This window comes from Sminthopsis crassicaudata, chromosome 1 (genome assembly GCF_048593235.1).
Source record: "Sminthopsis crassicaudata isolate SCR6 chromosome 1, ASM4859323v1, whole genome shotgun sequence".
Classification (NCBI taxonomy): Eukaryota; Metazoa; Chordata; class Mammalia; order Dasyuromorphia; family Dasyuridae; genus Sminthopsis; species Sminthopsis crassicaudata.
Window position 1 is genome coordinate 639214388 of NC_133617.1, and position 16694 is coordinate 639231081.

The window sequence follows — 16694 nt, forward strand, 5'->3', positions numbered from 1 at the left end:
CAGCAGATCTCTTCCCAGAGAGTGATCCGGCAGCTTCTGGAGACGACAGCTCGTTACAATTGGCGCCCAACGTGGGGCAAGGACTTTTGCTTATTCTGACAAGAGGAGCTAGACCAGACCTTCGCAATTTGGCGCCCGAACAGGGACTTGAGGGTCCAGGGTTCTAAAATTACAATTTTTGTTGTTGAGAATTTAAAAAACACCACAGAGAAACCAAAAGAAGGTAAAAGAAGAAAGAGTAGAGCCACAAATGTTAATAAAGTCTTATTACTTAATATTTGTCTTGTATATTTATACTAGGCATTGTTCTTTAAAAAAAAATTTCCTCTCTTCATTGGACTAGCTCATTCAGATTCTCCCTCTCCTCAACAAACACACATTTATTTTACATCTTATCATTCAAATCAATATAATTCTGCCCCATATGACCATATGTTTTCAAAAAACACATTTTCTAGCTTATGGATGTTGTTATCTAAGACAGTTATCCCAGAGTGTCTTTCTACTAATCAATCAATCAACATTCATTTATTTAGAGCCTGCAATATAAAGAATTAGGCATTCTGGCATACTAGCATAAATACAAGAGCAAAGTAGACCCTACATTTAAGACCTTATTCCTATTGTAATATCTATTTTCCTAAATTCTTGGGCTTCACTTGTTGTTTATTCTTTGTTCTTGAAGAGGACCATGACATCAGGGAGGTGATGCCACATCATGCAAGTGAATTGGATTTAAGGCTTTCAGAAGTTACTACCTTTACATCCCTTTTTCCCCTTGGCCAAAGTGAATCTTTTATATCCTATAAAGAAGCTTAGGGGCAGCTAGGTGGCACAGTGGATAGAGCACCAGCCCTGAATTCAGGAAGGCTCGAGTTCAAATCTGGTCTCAGACACTTAACACTTCCTAGCTGTGTGACCCTGGGCAAGTCATTTAACCCCAGCCTCAGGAAAAAAAAAAAGAAGCTTGAATCATTTCCTTTACTTCAGTCCTAGAATCTGTAAATGGATTTCAGTGGGGATTTTTCGATTTCAATGGAGAGAAAAATACATTTTTCTCCCACCCTCACTCCTATATACTGAACTTTATCAAGCCACAAATGTTATTCTGAGGAGGGAACTATAGATTTTCTAAGCTTGCAAAAGAATGCATGACACAATGAATGACTAAAAAATGGAGTTTAGACTTTCTAGACATAGACATAGAGGTCCCACCTTTACTTCTAGAATCCTAGATCCTGTTATATAGCTTTTAGAACTTCCTTTCCCTTAACTTCACCTTTGCAGCATTGTCCTTGGAAATATATTGGTATGCCTTGAATAGGATTGATTGAAGTTTTCTCAGCTAGAGACTGTCACATGATCTCTGTTCCCAGAGCCAGAAGGTCAGGTCTTGGACCTTGGCTTGCAGGGAGTCACATGGTCTTTAAAGGTCAGATTCTCAGTAAATTACAGGAAGTGATGTGACCCACAGGAAGCAGACAACATCAGTCAAGGATGGTTGTGTCCTTTTAGTCTATCCAATGAAAAGGCTTGGGTGTTTTTCTATTTAACTGGGTGTTCTACTTGCTGCTGGGCAAGTCAAGCACATTGCAGGAGTTGGGATGCCTCCTGAATGTGCTGGGCCTCTCCCTGCAGGGACTAAATGTGAAATCAACCAGTTTTATTTTGTTTTTAAATTCCCCTCCCCCCATAACCAATCTCTTTGAAGATTTGTTGTAACCACTGGTAGTGGCTCTCTGAGATTTTTGAGTGCTTTCTTTCACCAAGTGTTTTCTGTTCCCTTCATCCCTCTCTCTTCCCTTTGTCCCAAGTCTTCAGTCTCTCTTAGTATTAATCTTTTCAGCATTTCTGACTTTGTTTCCTGGATGGTTTACTAGGAACCAATTACCTAGTTAAATCATAATACAATATGAAAATCTGACCAAGCAAACCTATTACACATTTAGGCACAACATATCTACTATAAATGCAATTAGTGATTCACTGAGGTGGTGCATTGGATTTCTAGAGTTGTAGTTGAAAAGACGAGTTAAATCCTACCTCAGATAATTACAAGTGGTGTGACTCTGGGAAAGTCATTTAATCTTTCTCAGTGTATTTTTTTTTTTAATTTATAAAATAGAGATAATATAGTATGTACTTACCAGGCTTCTGAGAATCAAACAAAATAACATATGTAATGTACTTTGCAAACAATAAAGCCTTGTATAACTATTATATATAACTTGCTAACTATTACTGTGTTATTGTTAATGTTAGTGTTAACAGGGAACTTTCCTGTATGTAACTCCATTCTGACTAGTAATATCATATGTTTCGTAGTATAGAAATAGTGCTGGAATTTGAATACGGAAAGCAACACTTAATAGTTATGAATCTCTGAATTATGTTTTTTTGGGGGGGGGTTGAGCCCTGATTTCTGGATAATTTTTTTTTAAATGGGGTAAATAATTTTACTATCTACATCTCACAGGATTGTTGTACAAAAAGTACTCTGTAAATGCTAAAGTTCTATAGAAATGGAGCTTTATTATTTTTCTTGAAAGTGTGCTTAGCCAATCTCTGGGAAGTATAACTTTCATCTTTGAAAATTTGTGTATCAGTGAGTTTTTATTATGAAGATAAAAATCAAGTTTAAATATTAAACTTAGTTCAAAGAAAGCTTTAAATAATTTAATCACAACAATAAATAAATCAAAGTAATTATACACATATTTTTGAAAATGCTTTTATCATCATTACAAACAGCATACTTATGAGGTGAATTAGATATCTATTTCATATATAAGAAAATGGGAATTAGTTTGCTATTGTTTTAATAGCACAAAAGCATTAGTATTCACATTGAGAAAATCTTCAAATCTTATATGTTGTGATGGACAAAGTGTTATATGGCATTCTAATGAATGTACTATCATTCAAAATATACTATCAACAAATTCATTTTATAGAATCATGATATTGTAGAGGTAGCATTTAATTTGATTAACAACTATAATCTTTCACAATATCGATTGAGGAAACAAAGGCACACAAAAGTAAAGTGATTTTTCCTGAGGATCACATAGCTAGTAATTGGCAAGTCAGGAGTAAAGCCCATTAGTATTAACTCACAATTCAATTTTTTCCACATTAATTAAAAATTTTTTAAATAAATCTCATTATCAAATTTTGTTTTTCTATCATCTGTGCTTCTGAAAGATTTTTGCTTTCCATTTTCAGTAATCTCACAATAAAAAAATAAAAAGGATTGAAACAATAACCAGCATACTAAAAGCTTGTCATTCATTAGCTATTTATTGTCTACTGCATAACTAAAATCCTGAGAGATTTTTTTTTTAAATAGAAGATGTAGTTCCTTCTAGTATATTTAAGAAAAAAATGAAATGTTTATTTAAGAAGATGACTTAGAAATACTTCAAGGAAAGAATTTATCCTTTTGGTTAAATATAGAAAGTGAATGCTTTTTCCTAGAAATTAGGATCAATTTAAGTAATTAATTTAATTAATTGAATCTATGCTGTTATTTTTTAATCAGATAGACTTTCTTATCTTGCTGGACTACTAGATATGAACAATATAAATTCTGGTAAAAAAAAGAAATTAAATACTTGAGTATAATTTTTTCATTTTTTTTAAACTTTAATTTTCACATTTTAAAATGTTTTTAAGATGATTACATTCAATATAAGATAAGTTATGTTTTCTAAATTCAAAAAATTAGCACCCACAAATGATGGGTTTGAAATATATACATGTATAGGACATAAAGCATAAGATCATGTATCATTTTTCCAATTTGCTCTAGCACAGGACAAATAAATTTTAATTATATCCAAGAGATAATTCTCTAACAATATGTGGGAGACAAATTTCAAGTTAACATATAGCTGAAATGAATCATATTGTTATTGTATGTACTTGAGTGAAAGCAGAGGGACTATTTTCTGTCTGGACTCACCTGTCCAGAATTTTAATAATAAGTACAGTTGTTTAGCTGTGCCCCAATGAGGACTTTTCTTCAAATTTTGCAGATGTATCTTATAGAAGAATCATAGTAAAAAGGGAGACTGAATTTAGAAAGAAATTCATCAAGCCCAAAGGGCTATCAAATCATGTATATCCTTTGATCCAGCACTAAATCTACTGAGACTATTTCAAAGAGATCATAAAAAAGAGAAAAGGATCTCCAAGTGCAAAAATGTTTGTAGTAGCCCTTTTTGTAGTAACAAGGAACTGGAAACTGAGTGGGTGCTCATCATTTGGAGAATGGCTGAATAAGTTATGGGATATGAATGTTATAGAATATTATTGTCCTTTAAGAAAGGATCAGCAGGATGATTTCAGAGAGGCTTGGAGAGACTTATATGAACTGATGCTATTTGAAATGAGTAGAACCAAGAGAACATTGTCCATACTATATGATGATCAATTCTGATGAAAGTGGCCATCTTCAACAATGAGATGAACCAAATCAGTTCCAATAGAGCAGTAATGAGTTGAACCAGCTACACTCAGCAAAAGAACTCTGGGAGATGACTATGAACCACTACATAGAATTCCCAATCCCTCTATTTTTGTCTGCCCGCATTTTTGATTTCCTTCACAGGCTAATTGTACACTATTTTAAAGTCTGATTCTTTTTGTACAACAAAATAACTGTATGGACATGTGTACTCATATTGTATTTAACTTATACTTTAACATATTTAACATGTATTGGTCAACCTGCCATATGGGGAAAGGGGTGAGGAAAAGGAGGGGAAAAGTTGGAACAAAAGGTTTTGCAATTGTCAATGCTGAAAAATTGTCTATGCACATATCTTGTAAATAAAATGGTATAATAAAAAATAAATAAATAAATAAAATAAACAAGTACTTCCATCTCATTAATATGCAAATTTGCTTTCATCATTAATAAATGGCAAAATTACATGTATACCAAAGAATTGTTTTAAAATAAATTTATGATTTATTATCAGTTAAAAAAAAAAGACAGAGAGAGAACATTGTATGCAGCAACAACAAGATTATATGTTGATCAATTCTCATGGATGTGGCTCTTTTCAACAATGAGTGATTCAGGCCAATTCCAATAAACTTTTGATGTAGAGAGATGTCTGCATTCAGAGGGAGAATTGTGGGGACTGAATGTGGACCACAACATAGTATTTTCACCTTTTTTGTTGTTGCTTGCTTGATTTTTTTATTTCTTTCTCATTTTCTTTCCTTTTTGATCCAATTTTTCTTGTGTGGCATGATATTTGTGGAATTATGTATAGAAGAATTGGATATGTTTAACATATATTGGATTACTTATTGTCTAAGAGGAGGGAAAAGGGAGGGAGAAAAAAATTGTAACACAAGGTTTTGCAAGGGTGAATGTTGAAAACTCTCTATGCATACATATATTTTAAAAGTAAAAAGCTATTTTAAAAATGGTATTTATCAATATGAAGGCTATGTCCCATGAATAGACCATATCTACATTTCTTTATTTTTAGTTTTCGCTATACCACTCATTTTATGTTATCTAACAAGGTTTTATCTAATGGCTTCTTGTTACTTTTTCTTACGTTAAATTCCATTAGGAATAGATAACCATGGATGGGAAATAAGATTTTTGCTTTATTAAATAACTGTTTTAAGATACATCATTATAGAATTCATAGCAGCTAAAGCAAGCACTGTTTTCCTATCTACTATTTCTCAGATGATGAATAATGAATGGAAATAGGTAGGGAGGGCCATGAAATTTTAGGTGATAAAATGACTTTCACTTAATTTTTATAAAGAAGTATACTCAGGTTTTCTTTTCAGATGTTTTTCAACCGTTTTTTAACTTAACAAAAAGATCTCACATTATACTGCAGATTCTTAGTTAATACAATGAGCTAATCATGTAATAAACTTCTCTAACATGAGAGAATAGGAAGATTGTTTCTTTTGAGATCACAGCTTTTTTAGAGCTAGAAAGGAAGAGAATATCTAACGCTAAACCCCCATTTTATAGATAAGAAAGTGAGGTACAGCAAAATCAATACATTTCAGATGTCTGTAAAGAGCTGAGTTTCTAACATAGGTTTTCTGACTTAAAATTCATTGTTCTTTTTACCCCATAATACATGACACAGACTTCCTTCTGGCCTCCGTATCTGTTACCTCTGTACATGTGATCTGCCAAAATTCACTTTTGGATATAAGCTATTCTTTGATTTAGCAAGATAAAAAGAAAGATCATAGATTATCTCCCCTTTTCTGCTATTCAGCCTCTATTACTCTTGTTCTTTCTCCATTCCACTATTTCAGTTTTCCTTTCTTCCTTACTACCACTCATTCCAATTACCCTTTTTTCTTTATTATTCTCTTCTCAGCAAACTAATAAGGCTAAAGAGCTGAAGAAATTTAAATATATTCCAATGATCAATAATCAGCATAAATATTATCCTTTTTTAAAAAACAAGAGATTCCATTAGGCAGAAATCTCTGAGTCATTCATGTCGAGATTAGTCAATATTTGGTCTTTAATTATAATCGATTTTTAGACAGATAGATAGATAGATAGATAGATAGATAGATAGATAGATAGATAGATAAATGATAGATACAAAAATGGGGTGGATGTGGGTGTGGTATAAATATACATATATTTACTATACTTATTTGGGTGTTTATACAATTCTTTGACAAGATTTCCTGAAGGAAGGACTGTAGATGCAAAAACCTTTGAAAACAAAATATTAAAAAATCAACTGGAGTAGACTAGAAATAGCTTATATTTAACCAGAGAAAATTTACATGTGACTAAGGATTCCCATACTAGGAAACACTTACTCAGAAATAAAGGGAGAAAAACAAAACAAGAAATTAGGTACAGTATGTTCAGCTGCCCTAAGTGCATGGGAAAATGCTGCTTATTGTGTTGCCAAGCAACCCCTGACAGATGTTAAATCTCACTATCAAAAAATAATAAATTCAGCAGAGTAAGTGTATTTAAAAACAAAAGAAAGTAGATTTCATATTTTCTGAGGAAACATCAAGAAGTGTGAACTGTTTTGAGTTGGTACATCATGCCCAGAATCACATGGGATAAATCTATTGGGAGAAAAAAATTGTAAATGAATCCAAATCACTATCTAGTAAAGACTTTGTCAATAAAATAATTTGAGACTCAAGACCCTAGTTTTGGGGAGACAAATAAATAGAATGAGCACCAACCATGCCTTGCATCACCTCTTTCTGCCACACTTTCCTGAGGTCACAATGCAAAGGCTTTGATTCAGAAGTCAAATATGTCAGTTTTTTCCCATCTATACACCAGAAAAACAGGAAATATATAGGAACTTGAGATATTCCACCATGAATTAGTTTCATTATTAACAGATTGCTATCAAAGTAAGCAATGAACTCCAGACCTATTTACTGTTTTAAAAATAAATCTAAAAATAAAAATAAATATTTACTGTTTCTAAAAAATAAATCTTATTCTACAATACATATGTTCATATTCAGGTTATAAATTTCACTTTCAACTCCTCTTCTAAAACAAGTTCCAAATTTATATAAATATGCATAATAATTATAGTAATCATTTCAGCAATTTAAAAAAAAATCCAAAAAAAAAAAAAAAAAGGTATGTTGAAAGACTAGAGAAATAGTGGGATTATTTTCAAAAAAAGAGTTAGCAGAAGTTGTTTTTTCTTGCAGAGTAAGTTTGCTAAAATAAAAAGAAATAATTAACTTTGTTATCATTATTATTATTTAAATCAATAAGAGCTGTGTGGTGTACTATTGATTAAAGAGAAATAAAATTGACTTTAGGATCAAGGAATCTTGTTCAAACCTGGCTTTATGCATACTAACCATGTGACCTTGTGCAGATAATTTAATTGCTCCAGATTTTAGTTTCTTGACATGCAAAAGGAGGATAATACAACTTTTTCTACCTATCTCAAAAGTTTTCAGTAAGGATTACATGAGATAAAGCACACTTTAAGTAAATATATTTCACTCTTTCCTGGCTGACCTTAGCAAAAATTTGAAGTATGTATATATAATGTTATTGCTGCCATAATGCAAGTTTGACCACAGGGTTTCCCCCCAAGTTGATGAATGTACTTCTCTTCCTATTGAAGAAAAGGGCATGTAAACTGATACCTTGATGAAAAGATAGAGGAAAGTTTCTGATTGGATAATAAGGGACAGTTTGCCCCAACACTTGTTTTGACTTAGATTTTTGTTGAGAAAAACCACCTTGTTGTGACACTTTAAAAAATATCCTCATATTAAATTATTTTTAGACAAAAGGAGTTAATTGATCCTTCAAAACATCAAGGAATTGAAGTAGAGTGGGCCACCAAATTCCAATTTTGAGCTGCTTTTATTAGGCAGGAGTAAAACAATTGGAATATTAGGGAAAGACAATTCTTATTAGTAGATTGTTCAATGAGAAGGCAATTTCGTCATGAATTTCTCCCAGCAGGTAGATGGCACCATAAAGCATGGAGTCCTGGGCTTGGAATCAGGAAACTGATTTTTTGGATTCAGAGCTATCTTCAGACCCTTACTATTTGCGTCACCCTGGCTAAGTCACTTAAACCTACTTGCACCATTTCTTTACAGGTACTTCATCTGAGCTGGATTAAAAAAAAAAAAAATGGCAAAACACATCAACAGCTTTGCTAAAAAAATCCCAAATGGGATCATTCAAGAGTGGGATCACATAGAGAAACAACTGAACAACTACAGCAAAGAGGCCAAATTAATTCCTTTTGTGTTCTTAATTCCATCCAGATACTTAAGAGGGTAGATAAATGCTAGCCTCACCTTCTAGGGAAAGTCAAAGAGAATAGGGGATGTAGGCAGGAAAAAACAAAAAAAAACAAAAAAAAACAAAAAAAAACTACTTATTAAAAAGACAAAGATAGTTCAAGGGGTAATTTTTAGAATCCCGTGAACTTCAGAAGGAGAAGGATGGTTAAGAGAGTCTATTAAGTGCAACCCTATTCTTCTAAGGGCTTTTTGAGTTGCCAAAAACCTCCTTGATAAGTACTGAATATTTATTTATTTGCTGTAGTAAATGGTCACATAGCTAGGAAGTGTTAAGTTTCTGAGGTCACATTTGAATTCAGGTCTTCCTGACTACAGGGCTGGTGCTTACATGCATACATATATATGTGTATATCATGCATATATACATGTAGATATATATCATACAAATATATATTTCATTTCCTCCCAGTTATGTTAAAACAGATTTAATTTTTTTTGATTTCCAAATTCATTTCTTACCTCCTTTTCCCTCCCTGAGATTCTAAGCAATAAGTTATACATGTGTAATGATGTAAAACATTTCCATATTAATCATGCTATACAAGAAGAATTAAATAAAAGAAAAAAAAATAAAGTAGACAGTGAAAAATAGCATATTCCAGTTTTTGTTAAAACAATTGCAGTTCTTTCTGTAGATCGATAATATGCTTCATCCTTAGTCCTTTGGGATTGTCTTGGATTATTGTATTGGATCATTAATAGCTAAGTCATTCACAATTATTCCTAGAACAATATTATTGTTATTGTACTATACAATGCCCTCCTGGTTCTGTTCACTTCATGTTATATCACTTTATTAAGTCTTTCTAGGTTTTTCTGAAATCATCCTCATAGTGTTCTTGGTCCTTGGTAGCTGGGTAGGACAGAGGGAGTGGGGTATTATCAAGAAGGACTGAATTACTATAAACAATCAGTGAACCAAGTTACTCCCAGAAGAAAGAAGGGAGAACGACTGAGATTATCTCATTCCTTAAATAGTCCTTTGTTGCAATAAACCCTAGTTGAATTCCTGTCATTAATAACATTTTAATGCCCTCTCTGTTATGGTACCCAACCTGCAGGCCAAGTTAGATGTAAATGCCTCTAGATTATTTTCCCTTTATTAAAAACAAAACAAAAACAAAAACTACTTATACCCCACTTCTTTGGTAATTCCTTTTAGGAACTAACCTGCTTACTAAGCATCACAATAATTAATAGATTAGGAACTTTGCCTGTATTATGACAACTGCCCTTTGTTAAGATCTCTTAGGGCACTTGGTCATGTTTTTCCCCTTTTTAATGCTAAAATTCTCTTTTGGAAATTAGCCTCACTGCCAGCAGCATAATAATTTCTTTGCTTCTTGATGTGGACATGGTCTAAGCCTACAAATTCTTTTGAGACAACTTAAAATACTAGCCCCAAAATCCAATATATTTTTTTTTATTCAAACACCCCACTCCCTAACAATCCTACTTATCATATGTTATAGCACAATAATATTCTATTATACCTTGTTTATATCACTACTTGTTTAGCCATTTCTCAATTGATATTTCAAATTCTTAGCACCACCAAAATAGCTGCTATAAATATTTTTGTACAAATAGGTCCTAGAATATTTTAAGAATAGAGCATTGTCGGTCTAAAATTTTCACAAGCATTTTTCTAAGAATCTAAAACCTTTCCTTTCTCACTAAAATCACACCCTTTTCAAATCTTTTAAGTCTATATCAATCATGTAAACTAACTTCACTTTATTACTGATTCCTCATTTCTTTTTACTCTCATTGCCTTCTTCAACCTATGTCATCTCATTTCTTAGCCATATTCTAGTCTAATGTTCCACTGAATCTCTCCTATACACATTTTCTTATGTAATACTGCCTTTTATTTCTGGAGCTGCATAGCCTATTTTAATTTAAGTGGTTTAGCTACTACTTTACCTAATTAAATTTTAAACACATACACACACAGAGTAGAGTTCATTTTGGACAGAATTGGTATTTGGAAGCAAATTTAATTATTGAAATATGCTTCAGTTCTCTTTTATTATCCTGACTCAGTTTCCCTAAATTGTCCTGCCTTGGTTTCCCTGAATTGTTCCACTCAATATGCAACACTACCCCTCCCTCTTAATTATCAGAATATTTGATAAGGATAAAAGATCTTTTATTTTAGAATATCAGACTGCCTCTCCCCATCCCCAATCTATCAGAATATCAGATATTGTTTTATCAAAATGCCTCTCCCCATCTCCAATGCCTCCCCCCACCCTGTTAGAGTTCCATTCCCACTCTTAGCATTCTGACTCTGCCCCTGCCTCAGTCTACCCCCTGTAATTGAGCCACATGTATATATGTCACGGAGAACTCACATTATTTGCTGGATTCTTGAAGACCATAGTCTCATTCAGATCCAAACCATGGATCCATTTGATCCCATTCTTTCCCTTTCAAATAAAATATTAAATACTCTCTAATCTCTATCTTGCTTAAGGTTCTCTGGCATTCCAGGGTCAGGCATTGCCCTGGTCAATGAAAAGCAAACTCAGGAAATAAGAGAAAGAGAGTTTATTAATTCCCCTGGCATTAAGCAGTTGTAGTGAAGACACTCCCAAACACTATTTTTGAAATGTAATTTATAATATCTAAAAATGTTAAAATGTAAACATATTACTTATTTGGAATGGATTCTTTATTTTATTTTATTTTTTATTATAGCTTTTTATATACAAAACATATGCATGGGTAATTTTTCAACATTGACCCTTTTAAAAACTTCTGTTTCAACTTTTCCCTTCCTTTCCTCCACCCCCTCCCCTAGATGGCAGGTAATTGGAAGGGATTCTTGATCTATTATCTGTATAGAGACTTCCCAAGGTGGAAACTTCTTCCACTAATGCATGTCAAGATTAAAATTTGCTAATAAATAATTTCCTATCAATGTTTCACTATTAGATAATTCAGGCTTGAAAAATTGATAGATGGGTCTCAGAACTGTATAACAAAAGTTGTCATATAATTGGATATGACTTTAATGTGATGATAAATTAATAAAGATGTGTTGGTAGCTTTTTTCTCTCTTTGAGGATTAGTGTTTGAATCCTATTGCTAAAAAGGGATTTAATGAACTACTTAGAGCATTCTACAATCTCTTCATGTAGTACTTTCAAATGGGCTTAAATGAATAATTAGTCAATATTACTGAGGATAATTACTATGATCACTTCTATATGATTCCTGATCATATAATATTTTAGAAAGTGTTGTGATTTATAATGTCATAAATGCCTGGATTATGCAATTGTTCCATTTAAAAAAATATATATATATATATATATATATATATATATATATATATATATATATATATATATATATCATAAAATTCTTCCACCACCAAATTGTCAATCAAGAATTGTGTCATTAATAGATTTTAGGTATTATGAAAAATGTATTGAGTCAAAGGTTCTAAATAGAACTCCGTTTTTATGCTATTTAGTCATTTTCCAACATATTAAAGGGAAAAAAAAATAACCAAATGGTATTTTTAAAAAGACTGTTTCATGTATCAAATACATGCATTGTAAAAAATTATTAGATTAGTGGCTTCCTAAAAAGCTGAAAAATTACTGGGATACCTGGGTTCAAATATGTCCTCTGAGATTACTAGTTTTGTGATCCTAGTTAAATTATTTAACTTCTGTATGTCTCAGACAAATCTCTTGGACTAAAATATAAAGTCAGGTCACCACCTATATTGGTGAAATAAATTCTTGGGGATTTTTTTGGTGTGGAAAAAAATTATATTCATGATGTTAACAGTATAGATTTCTTCAAGATTCTGGCTTTATCTTCTTTAACAATATTACTAAAATTAGGAGAAAAAGTGGATCATTATCTTAAGTCATGCTTAATCTATATAAGTTTATAAAATTATTGTGATTTTTTAAAGTTTTGGTTTAGTTTATTAATACTATGCTCAGAGTTCTTTGAAGCCTTGTACATGTCTATGTCCTTTTATTGTGACAGGAAAGCTGCCCATTCTGTCTACATAATATTCAATCATGGGTATTTAGTAAAGCATCAGCCCACTATTATCAGTTGGTAGAAATACTGATGTCAACTGTTACCTCATTTTCAAATAATACCAATTAATTAAAAAGGCCATGTAAGCATCATTAGGAAAAAAAAATCTTTTCAAGCTTAGTCTTGTCTGCCTTCTCCCTTATTCCAAATAAATTTAAGGAGATTACTCAGAAAATGGCTACAGATGCTAAATGAAGGCATATGCCAGAACATGCCCTAAACATGCAGGGATAAATTTAAATAGATATTTTCTTTTTTGCAATTTCTTTTTTCTTTTCTTTCTGCTCTCAGAAGTTTTTTAATATTTGTTTTTAAAACTTTAAATTCTGCAGTTTTTAGACAAAGAGATTAAGCTATTTCTAGTCATATGAAAAAATGCTCTCTATCACTCTTGATTAGAGAAATGCAAATTAAGATAACTCTGAGGTAGCACCTTACACCTCTCAGACTGGTTAAAATGACAGAAAAAATAATGTTGAATGTGTGAGGGAATATGGGAAAACTGGGACACTAATGCATTGTTGGTGGAGTTGTGAACTAAGCCAACCAGTCTGGAGAGTAATTTGGAACTATACCCAAAGGGCTATAAAACTGTCCACACTCTGCTCTACCAGTGCCACTTTTTTTTTTTTTTTTTTTCCTGAAGCTGGGGTTAAGTGACTTGCCCAGGGTCACACAGCTAGGAAGTGTTAAGTGAGTGAGATCACATTTAAACTCGGGTCCTCCTGAATTCAGGGCTGGTGCTCTATCCACTGCGCTACCTAGCTGCCCGGGGTCTGTATCTCAAAGAGATAATCAAAGAAGTAAAAGGTCACATTTGTGCAAAAGTATTTGTAACAGTTCTTTTTTGTATGGCAGAGATTTTGAAAATGAGAGGGTGTCCATTCATTAGAGAATGGATAAACAAGTTATGGTATATGAAAGTAAAGGAATATTATTGTTCTCTAAGAAATGATTAGCATGCTGATTTCAAAAATCCCTGGAAAAAGTGAAGCAAGCTGAACCAGAAAAACATTGTATATAGTGACCACAAGATTATGTTCTGATCAGGTATGATGAACTTAGTTCTTCTCACAAATTCAGTGATCCAAAGAAATTCTAATAGACTTGGGATAGCAAGAGTCATTCACACACAGAGAAAGAACTATGGAGACTAAATGTGGATCAAAGCATAGTACTTCCACCTTTGATGTTGTTATTTGCTTATTTTTTTCTTGTGACTTTTCCCTTTTGATCATATTTTTCTTGTGTAAGATGAGTAATATGGAACTATATTTAGAAAAATTGCAAATGTTTAATTTATGTTGAATTGCTTCCTGTTTTGGGGAGGGAGAGGAAAGGGAGAAAAATGTGGAACAGAAGCTTTTGCAGAGATGAATGTTGAAAACTATCTTTACTTTTATTTGGAAAAAATTGTATTAAAACAAATGAAATAAAATAACATTATGAGTTCCAGATTCTCCCTTTCTTTCCCCCACATCCTTTTATGGAGAAGGCCCATGTAAAGTTATGCAAAACATTTCCATAAAAGTCATATTGCAAAACAAAACATAAATTCCCAACCCTCAAAAAAGCCCTCAAGAAAAAAAGTTTTAAAAAATTGTTTTAGTCTGTATTCAGATATAATTCATTTTTTTTCCCTCTGAGTATGATTAGCATTTTTCATCATACTCTTTCAGAGTAGTCTTGGATCATTGTATTGCTGAAAATAGCAAAGTCATTCATAGATGATCAACCCACAACTTTGCTATTAATTACTATGTATACAGTACATTTTATTTGCTTGAGCTCATAGAGGACTTTACAGGTTTTTCTGATAGCATCCCACTCGTCATTTCTCATAGAATTGTAATATTCCTTTATAATCCCATGCCACAATTTATTCAGCCATTTCCCAGTTGATTGGCCATCTCCTCAATTTCCAATTCTTTGTTCTGAGAAAAGAATTACTATAAATATTTTTATACATAGATTCTTTTATTTTTAGTCTCTTAGGATTCATGCCAAGTAGTGGTATTATTAGGTCAAAGGATATGCATGATTTTATAACCCTTTCAATATAGTTAACATCTTCTGATCATTATCATTGGAAAATTGCTCTTTCTTTTTATAAATTTGACTCACTTCCCTTTCCATTTGAAAAATGAGGCCTTCATCAGAGAAACTTGCTCCAAAATTTTTTTTCATAATTACTATTGATATGTATTTCTCCTGTTTATTCTATTTTCTCCTTCATTTCACTCTGTCCCTCCTCAAAAGAGTTCCTCTGCCCTGTCCCTCCCCCAATATATCCTCTCTTCTATTGCTCCTCTTCACATCTGAGTATGAGAAAAACAACAGAATCTGCCACTGTGCCAGAAAAAAGGTCCCTGCAATCACCCTCTGACCAGTTGTCTGAACCCTCCTCCATCTCCTCACCTGTGGACTGCTACTATTTCTGTCACTGTGGTCACTGCTCCTACCATGATGTTACCATGGTGGCTCTCAAAGCCTAATCTTGGGTGGGGCTCCTTTATACCCTTATATCCTTAAATGATGAGTTTTCCTTGGCCTCTGTGGGCTTAGAGATTTGATTTATTGGGGTCTGAATTATTCAGGCAAGGCCAGCACCCACCCTAATGCAACAGACCCTTTCCTGATGTCTTTCCAATTCACTTTTGCCTGGAAAATTGTTCTACTCCATTTTTAAAAATAGGTTCCTATGCCCTAAAATTTGTTCAGTCATTATTTAAAGTTATTTGGAGAGGTTTGGGGGAGAACTCATGCAAGTCCCTACCTTCATTCCAGCATTTTAGCTCCGACCCTCTTCAGATAGACTTTCTAAAAAAAAAAAAAAAAAAATCATGTTCTAAAACAATTTGGCAACTTCTTTGAAAAAAGTGAAAGAATTAAAATTACATTTTTTTTTTTTACCATGAGTCTGGCTTTTCTTTATGAAAGAGTATTTCCCTAAGGCAAAAATAAATGAATGAATGAATAAAATGAATGAATGAGTGAATGAATAAACAAATTTAAATAAAAGGAAAAAAAAGGAAAAAAATTAATTGTTGAACTAATGTATCTAAGTATCTCAATGAAAAGAATGCTATGTTTAGAGTTAAAGGATACAACTTCAAATCTTGTGTACCACCCTTAGCTTTAGTTTTTTTTTTTATCTAAAAATTAAGGTTCTTAGACTAGGTAGTCCATCTGGCCTAAAATATTTAATCACATTTGTCTCTTCTTGAATTAACAAAGGAATTATGGAGGAACATAAATATTATATAGAGAAATGGACTAATCACAATGTTGTCACTAACAAAATGCAAAGATTTATCACAGCCTCTAAATACTTGGAAATCCAAAAATAGTGATAAATATCTTAGAAAGAAGAATATGTATAAGAGAAATCAACAAATGAAGATAAATAGAGCTTCTGATAAAAGGCATTTAAATGAGTAATATCCTTTGAGTTTGGTGTTCTGTGGGTAAACTGGTTCATGAAAGAATGTATTGTGATAGACATGTCTATGTGTATGTATATTTATGTGTATATAATACTCTATGCTTATATGTATATATATGTACATATCCAGACAGACATATACATGTGAACTACTGTTATTGTTGTTCACAGCAGTTAACAAAGGTACCTTATAATAGTGATTAGAAAGACAGTCTCAAAATCATAAGAAATCTAATCTCACACTGACACTTTCTGAACCTAATCAAGTCATTTACTTTCTCTCAGCTTCTAAGCATATGTTAGAAAGACAATGCCTAACATATAGGTAGGGCAAACTTCCTAT

The 16694-nt window shown here is 32.4% G+C and overlaps 1 protein-coding gene across 1 annotated transcript in view; it reads right to left on the reverse strand.

Annotated features, from left to right (window-relative positions):
• Positions 1 to 16694, reverse strand: part of PTPRD (protein tyrosine phosphatase receptor type D) — a 2806204-nt gene that overhangs the window by 1390390 nt on the left and 1399120 nt on the right. The window contains 1 exon segment of the mRNA XM_074282898.1: positions 15683 to 15726. The gene's annotated coding sequence lies outside the window, so the exon portion shown is untranslated.